This window comes from Trachurus japonicus, chromosome 21 (assembly GCF_045865225.1).
Source record: "Trachurus japonicus isolate A0001 chromosome 21, Traja_1.0".
Classification (NCBI taxonomy): Eukaryota; Metazoa; Chordata; class Actinopteri; order Carangiformes; family Carangidae; genus Trachurus; species Trachurus japonicus.
The window spans coordinates 36,613,490-36,621,284 of record NC_140927.1 but is presented as its reverse complement, the minus strand read 5'-3'; the positions used below and the strand labels follow the sequence as shown (position 1 = coordinate 36,621,284).

The following is a 7,795-nucleotide window of genomic DNA, read 5'->3' as shown; positions in this document are numbered from 1 at the left end:
CATCACTAGTCCCCCGCTGTATTCAAACTCAAACATGGATTAAATGTTGACAGGGAGTCGTGTCAGAGTAAATACGATGATCAGTGATGATTAAACAGGCGCAATACAGCTGCAGCGTCTGAGCGACCCGACGGTAGTCGGCCGAGACTGTCAGTGTGCAGCAGCTGCTGCAGCGGTGTGTGTGTGTGTGTGTGTGTGTGTGTGTGTGTGTCTCAGGTTACAGGTAGAGAGGCGGGGGGCATGACATCATCGTTTCTGAAAAAAGCCGTATTGGCCGTCCAGACGGATACGCTGGGGCGCCGTTTTCAAATTTTCCCACTCTGGGACCCGTTTTCAAAAAATACCATTTTCACCCCTGAAAACGGCGGATTCGTGTGGACGCGAGGCCGATCTGATAAAGTATTTATCCGGATTCGAAAAAAACGGATTAATCTGGTAGGGCTGGGTATTGTTGAGAATCTCACGATTCGATTCGATTTCGATTCATTAGGTCATGATTCGATTCGATATCGATTCGATTCGATATTGATTGAAATGCTTCGATATCGATTCAGTATCAAGCAGAAATACACAAATAAGAGTACCAGATTTTTTTTTTTTTAATAATTATTTGTTTAGTTTCATGCCTTATGAACAGCCATAGTATAACTCATAGCATAACAAAATATGACACTGCTTTAACACTGAACTACAGTGCAGCTAAATTTAAATTAGGCTATGTGATACTTTCCTCGAAAATAACTCATAACATTTTGAGTAATAAAACAATACAAAACAATGTTATTAATAATAGTTGACTGCACAACTGAAATAGCGACCCCGCAGTAATGTTCTTGTTATGATGTTTAAGTTCTGTGATTTCTGACTGACTGTCAATGTGTATGGTACGGGCAGGTGGGATGAGAAACTGAGGGGCTGGGGTGAGTGTGAGGAAGACAGAGTCCTATCTGTGTGTAGGTGAGTGAGTGAGGAGGAGCAGAGGAAGAAGTGAGAGCAGCTGTCAGATAAGTTTGTGTTATGTTGTTGACTTGTCGTCGGGTCTGACGCTACAATATCAATAACAACGTGTGCTTATCACAAGGGGGCAGTTGTCGGTCTGAGAAGTGAAGCTCACTTCCCCGTTCAAAAAACTGCAATCCCCTCAGCTGTCGCTGGTGGCTGGTACCAGAAAGCAGCATTCTTCATAGACCCCCATGTTAAAATCGCCGACTTTACGTCCTCAATAAACCGATAGTTTCTACCCCCGCACACAATTGCAATTGCGTCAGCTTTAGCTTTTTCGCGGCACGGAGAAATACGCATCTGGTGGCTCAACCTGGTCAGTGGGTGCTTGAGCACCGGAGCACCCACGGAATCGGCGCCTATAAATACAAAATGAATCCACACATCTGCTTTCAGGTTTGAAGGTGCTGGCTTAACGCTGCTGCTGCTACTCACTCCCATATTGTTATGGTTTGGTCTAGTGCGGCCCCCGTCTGTACAGCGCGAATCACACGAGGGTGTTGCTCGCAGCGCCCCCACTGGCCAGGGGCTTGAATCGATTCAGAAGATTGCTGAATCGATATTGAATTGCAGAGAAAAGAATTGCAATGCATTGCTGAATCGATATTTTTACCCAGCCCTATAATCTGGACGGGGCCTTATTCCCTCCCACCCCCAACTCCTCCCAGTCCTACATGATTTTGTTGCAGATTAGTAATATCACACATTCTTCCTTCTTAGTGTACACAGACATGCAAACATAAAAGTACACAGACAATTAACTCTTTCACTGCCAAAGACGAGTTATCTCGTCTTAGCGAATCCAAGCGTAGTCTGCCAAAGACGAGATAACTCGTCTTAGCGTTTTTTTAATGGCAACGCCATGTTGAATGTCTTGCCCTACTCCTCTGTGAAGATCAGACTTGTATCATCAAAATAAAGTGCAGAAAAACACATTTGGATTGAGAGATATAAAAAATATAGCGTGTTTTTCCCCCTCACGGAGCGGAGCGGGTGTCTGACTGCAGCGGGGGCCGCTCCGTGACACTCTGGCCGTCGGTGAGCAACACAGTCTCACTCCCAAGGCGTAATAAACGGACGTTTGGTCAGGGCCCTTTCGCGTTGTTTCCAGACGCTCAAGGTACCCCTCAGCGTGGGACCTGAACGCACAGGGATTTCAATTGATTTTAATGCAATCCCCTCCGCGGCGATATGTGACGCTCAGTGCAAGTGCTCCAGCCATCCATTCACTCCTATTCCGATCCGGCCGCGGTGCTGAAAGACGCCGTGAGCTCCCCTCCCATTGGATAACTGAACCTCGTACCATTTGCAGCTGAATTCGTATTCATACGAATAATACAATATTTATACAGTAATTTGGCCGCAAAAATAACATTTCAACATATTTTTTATGACATTTCTAACGAAAAATGTGTGTTTTACTTTCAAAATCTATGTTGAACGAATTCAAATTATGTTTTGTTTGGCAAATTGAACCTGTTAATATGTGTACAAAATTTTCATTCAGCTTTCTGGCCATAAAAACAACATTTCGGGATATATCTGGCATTGTTTGAGGACATTTCTAGCGAGAAATGTATGTTTTACTCTCTAAATATATGTTGAATGAAAGCAGATGTCGTGGTTGTTTTAAACGCTATTTTATGAATGTTTTTTTTTTTTTTCATTATTGTGTAGGCCAACGTTTGGTGCATTATTTTAATCATTAACGTTATATTTATTCAGTTAATGTGTATTTCGTTTGTTAGTTATTACGAAGATTGCTCAGATTTCCATCGTTGCTATGGTTACAGTGAACGATCAGCTGATTTCATTGTGACTGACGTAGCTTCCGGCAAGTCCGTCATCGTCTCACCGACAGGCAGCCCCCGTTCAGGTAACGTAAACAAACAACATGGAAAATTGTGATAAAATAATTAACAGTTAAAGCTATTTTACCTCCAAAAACCAGCCAGTGTCGTCAACCACAAACAAAGTTTGACAGATGTGGTTGATCAAAGTTGTTAAACTGGCTGACTTTACTAGCTGCACTGTTTGATGTAGATTTTAATGATTAGGCTAACGTTAACATAGCTAGGCTAACATTAATGCTACATGCCAGCCCTCACTGTACTTTTCTCACTGTTTTACAGGTAACAGATAATACCTACAATGGCTACAGCTGAAGCTGAGTTCAATGAGATGCTCAGTAAAACGAAGAGCCTGACATAAAGGTAATTTAAATATCTTATTCCATGCATGGGGATCAGATATTATGATGCATTTGTGCAGGAAGTCTGTGTGGTTAACTGCATTACTTTGATTATATTGTGGGGTTTTTTTAGGTCAAAAAAGAGGACAAAGGCATTAGACCTGCCACGATGGAGAAAACGTGATGATCATCTCTGTGTCCTTGAGGAGACCGGTGTGGAGATGCTTGATGAACAAGAGCCAGGATTTGGTATGTGATCATGATAATTTGTGCATCATTATTCTTATTTTGGTAGAAAAACATCATGTTAGGATTTCTATGCGGATGTACCAGTCCAAGAAGCTTTCTGAAGTCTGTAGTAGTTGTAGTCGTAGGCCTGCACACCTCAACATCACCATAATACTTCATTTAGAATGTGATTTTCACAGGGCCTGATTTAAGCCACAGTACCACCTTAAATTAGCTCAGTGCAGCATCACACCGGTGCTCTTACCAATCATATTTCCAACACACGCAACATAACACCACCTGAGAACTCTCGCCTAAACTTCATATGGATGCTGGCAGAAAATGGAGTATGCCAGGGTGGGCTGGCTTATGCAATATTTACAATTGCCACCTTTAATTCTACATATAAGTGTATTTTCAATTATTCTGTCAACAGACTGGCAAAGTGTGTTTGAACACCGTTTTACCAGAGTTTTATGGAGTGGGTGATAAGCTCTTTCAAGGTGGACAAGCTGTGCGCAGAATAGAGGATGATACTTGTTGGAAATTCCCACGGGTCACGTGATTCTCGCGGGATGGGAGTCAAAGTTTTATTAATCCTGTGATTGGGACGGGACGGGAATAAAAATCAACGGGAGCGGGCAGGAGCGGAAACTCCATTAATAGATGATGATTTTCAGCCGTGTTAAACAACCAAAAGGACAGATGCGTCCATTTTTGCCGTCATCTTTCAGTGAGCCAAAACTATTTTGGCTTGCGTTAGTTAGTTAAATGGGGAGTGGGTGCAGGAGACACACAATAATGACAAAATGCAACATTTTTGCAACATGTTTGGGTTCATTCAACTGAGATGGACATAAATGGACATGGTGTGACCAATGTACTGTTTTTATTTTTTATTTTCTCCAGCTCTGAGGAAGGGGGCTACTTTGACGGGTGCTTCTCTGCAATGATGATGACTTCCAAATGAGGGCCAAGCATGTACAGTAAGTGCTTTTGTGTATTTTCCACATAGATTCTCATTGAACTTCTTGTACTACTTGAAAGTTTATTTTTAAAATAACATTAGAAACTTTTTGTCTTTGTATGCACCAGGAAAGGGCATCTGTGGTCGGTCTCAGCTGAATGCAGCAAAGGCGAGGACAACGAGGAGGACTAGGGGAGTAGCTCCAGCCTTGATGAGCAGGTGTGTATCATATAAGAGTTATGCCATCATGGCATTATTCTTTGTGCTCTAAATATGTATGTATATCCACACATCAGCTGACCCACACTATAGGCCCAGTTCCAATCCGCCCCCTAAAGACTCAAGCCCTGAATGCTCACTGACTTAAGTGACGTCAGATCTAAGACAGAGTGTGAGAGTCTGTGAGGGTCCAGATGCTGTAAACATGACTGGAACAGCACTCTCACGACACGTTACCTTGACAACAAAATGTTGTTGACTCCGGTCATGAAATGATAATTCAATTTGCCTTGATGAGCAGGTGTGTATCATACAAGAGTTATGCCATCATGGCATTATTCTTTGTGCTCTAAATATGTACAGGCAAGTACCGTATAATAACATTCTTATTCTTGTTGATAGTCCTAACTATATTCTCCTAAATCTATGCAACCAACATGTTTCACTGTTTAAGCTGACACACTATACTCTTCTCTACAAGTCATTTTGCACTTCATCTATTCACAACCGTACTACACTTGAATAATTGATTAAGGTTTCACTAACTCACTTTCACAGACTAACAAAAACCCAGCAGTTGAATGAATCTATCTATTGGGCTCTTTTGGTTTTGTTTTGTTTGTTTGTTTTTTGAAAGAAGACAATAAGAGTTTAATTGCAATTTTACTTACTACTTTATGTGTGACTGTTAATATATTTTCACCATCAGTACAACAATTACTGCTATTAATGCTGTATGCAATCCTACAGGGGAGAGATCTTCGCATATCCCATGTTCTCAAGTCCTCCAGTCTTCTGTATGGACGTAGTTGGCAAGTACTGGTCCTACATAAGTGAAGCCTGCCCTGAATACAGCCACCTGACCACCATGACGTCCTTGTTGTCTGTGCTTTATGCCAAGGCATATGGCATCAAGTGAGAGGTAACTGTAACTGTTTCAGCACGTTCAGCTGACTGACACTATACTCTTCTCTCCAAGTTATTTAGTACTTTATCTGTTAACAACTGTACTACACTTGAATGAAAATCAGTGTTGATCAAGGGTCAAGATCTTGTATACAGGGATGCACATGTACAGGCAGGTGTATATGCATTCACACACATCCATTATGTAGATAGCATCACTAACATTAAGAATTGCTCAAATTATTAGTATTATAAGTATTAATATTTGTATTCATGTCATTCATGGATGTCTCTATCAAAACAAGTGTTTTAGTCATTTCAGTAATTTAGCTTTTTGTGCTTTTATGCTAAACTTACAAACTTTCACTCATTTCCAGACTGTGACGTCCACATAAACCTGTAGAGCTTCCCTTATTCCAAGATTGTGGGGCAAAGGATTACCAAAGTAAGTTGTTTCTGTTGTTTTTAGTTGAATACTGTTTACTAGTGTGCAGATATTACAAGGGCTTCTACCAACACTTCTCATCTTTTCAGGGTTTTATGTAGGCTACATGAACCATTTAATATACACATTCACCATGCAGAGGAGGATTGGGCAAGTTGAGCATAGGAGCATCTAAGTTGAGTCCCCCCCGACCCCCACCAGCTCCCACCTCCCCCTTTACTTCATATTCCACCTGTCCAGGTGGCAGGTGAACACAAACTGCAGTGACCTGCTGCTGAGCCACCAACTCACTGAGCTTTGGGGAGTTTTGTGATTACATTGCATCTTGGGAAGAATCCTTCATCTTTCTCTTTTAAAGTAATACATGGCTCACCATTAACAGCAGCTTGTTTTCAGCAGCGTACTTACTGTAATCATAAACATCCAGAATCCTGATTTAGTAATCAGGACAAGTAAAGACAAAGTACATTCATTTAGGAGCATCAAGTGAGCATATGTAGAGGCTACAGTCCTCACTGCAGGCGGCCCCGGTTCGAATCCTGCATCGGGCAGTCCTTTCCTGCATGTCACCCCCCCCCCCCCCCACTCTCTCTCTCTCTCCCCATTTCCTGTCTCTCTCAACTGAACTAAAAAAAGGAAAAATATAAAAATACATTCATGTAGTGTATGGGGCAGGTGGCACAACGTACCCCGCAGTTACCATATTGACTTTAATACTTCCCACAGCTAAAAAGGTTCAACTGATGCATACTACACATTTATAATAATCTCTTTTGGTCTAAACACAATTCTCATGAAACTTGTGATTGACAAAAATTCACTTTCGAGAGTAAAAATGTTTTTTCGGACATAGATGTTTAACTGTTTAACCCATGTGGTTCTTACGTCACAAATTCCATGAAATGATGCCTTCCTCTGTCCTCCTAAATATCTGGTCACATGCTCTATTTTTCTTAATGGTTCCCTAGCAACAAGGGGTGGCTCAGCTTGCCCAATGCTGCGTACCACAGTCTCCCCTACAGATTTACTGCAAACTTTCTATAATCACCATTTCACCACACACAGTTTAAAGTTAAGATCTTGTGTTATAATAGCCTGACAAGCCTGACAAGCCAGACTATATCATTAAAATGTCTAGTCTGGCAACGACCGGTAGACCTCGGCTCAATCCAGGGGGCGGGATGAAGGCTGTCTTTCAAACTGCCTCTGCACGTAATGGGGTAGTGCTTGAGCCTTACGACTAATCAGAGCAAAGAGCAGGATGACGTCAGCCTGACAAGCCAATTAAAATGTATGTCGTCATGGCGTTAAGCCCGCCCAACGACTCTCTAAACAGATAGAGCGCTTTGATTGGTGAACACAATATTTTTGCTGCCGCTAGGGTGCGTCTAGATTTCTAGGCTAATGTTATAATAGATATTATTATAGATTATTATTTCTGCTTATTTTTTGTATTAATTTTCAGTCATTTTGGTTATTGCTTGTTTTTCAGGGGTTTAAGGGAGGTGAAGGTGAAATGGCTACCCTGCTCGAAGAGGTACAGTATGTATGTTGTGTCATCATAGATGCATTACCACAAATGCAACATCTCAAATTCTGTGCACAACTTTGCCATGAAGCGTAGCTGTATGAGAGGCTTCTGGGTTACAGGGTGAACATTCATGCTGGAGTAACAGATATAGTTCAGGACACTGTAGTTACCAATCAACATTGAATGCAAGTAACACCATACAGTATTTCTAAAAGAAGTGTGTATGTCATGTTCAACATCATGTTTAATTCATGATTCATTGATACTAAAGCAACTGTTACTAAAAAGAATTTCTCTTTTTTCCAT

At 41.5% G+C, this 7,795-nt stretch overlaps 1 long non-coding RNA gene across 1 annotated transcript; it reads left to right on the top strand.

Annotated features, from left to right (window-relative positions):
• Positions 1 to 3,350: 3,350 nt before the first annotated feature.
• On the top strand, positions 3,351 to 4,725 carry LOC146965748 (uncharacterized). Its single transcript, XR_015034672.1, has 3 exons — positions 3,351 to 3,442; positions 4,331 to 4,407; positions 4,517 to 4,725. It is a non-coding gene; the product is annotated as an uncharacterized LOC146965748 (long non-coding RNA).
• Positions 4,726 to 7,795: the final 3,070 nt, after the last annotated feature.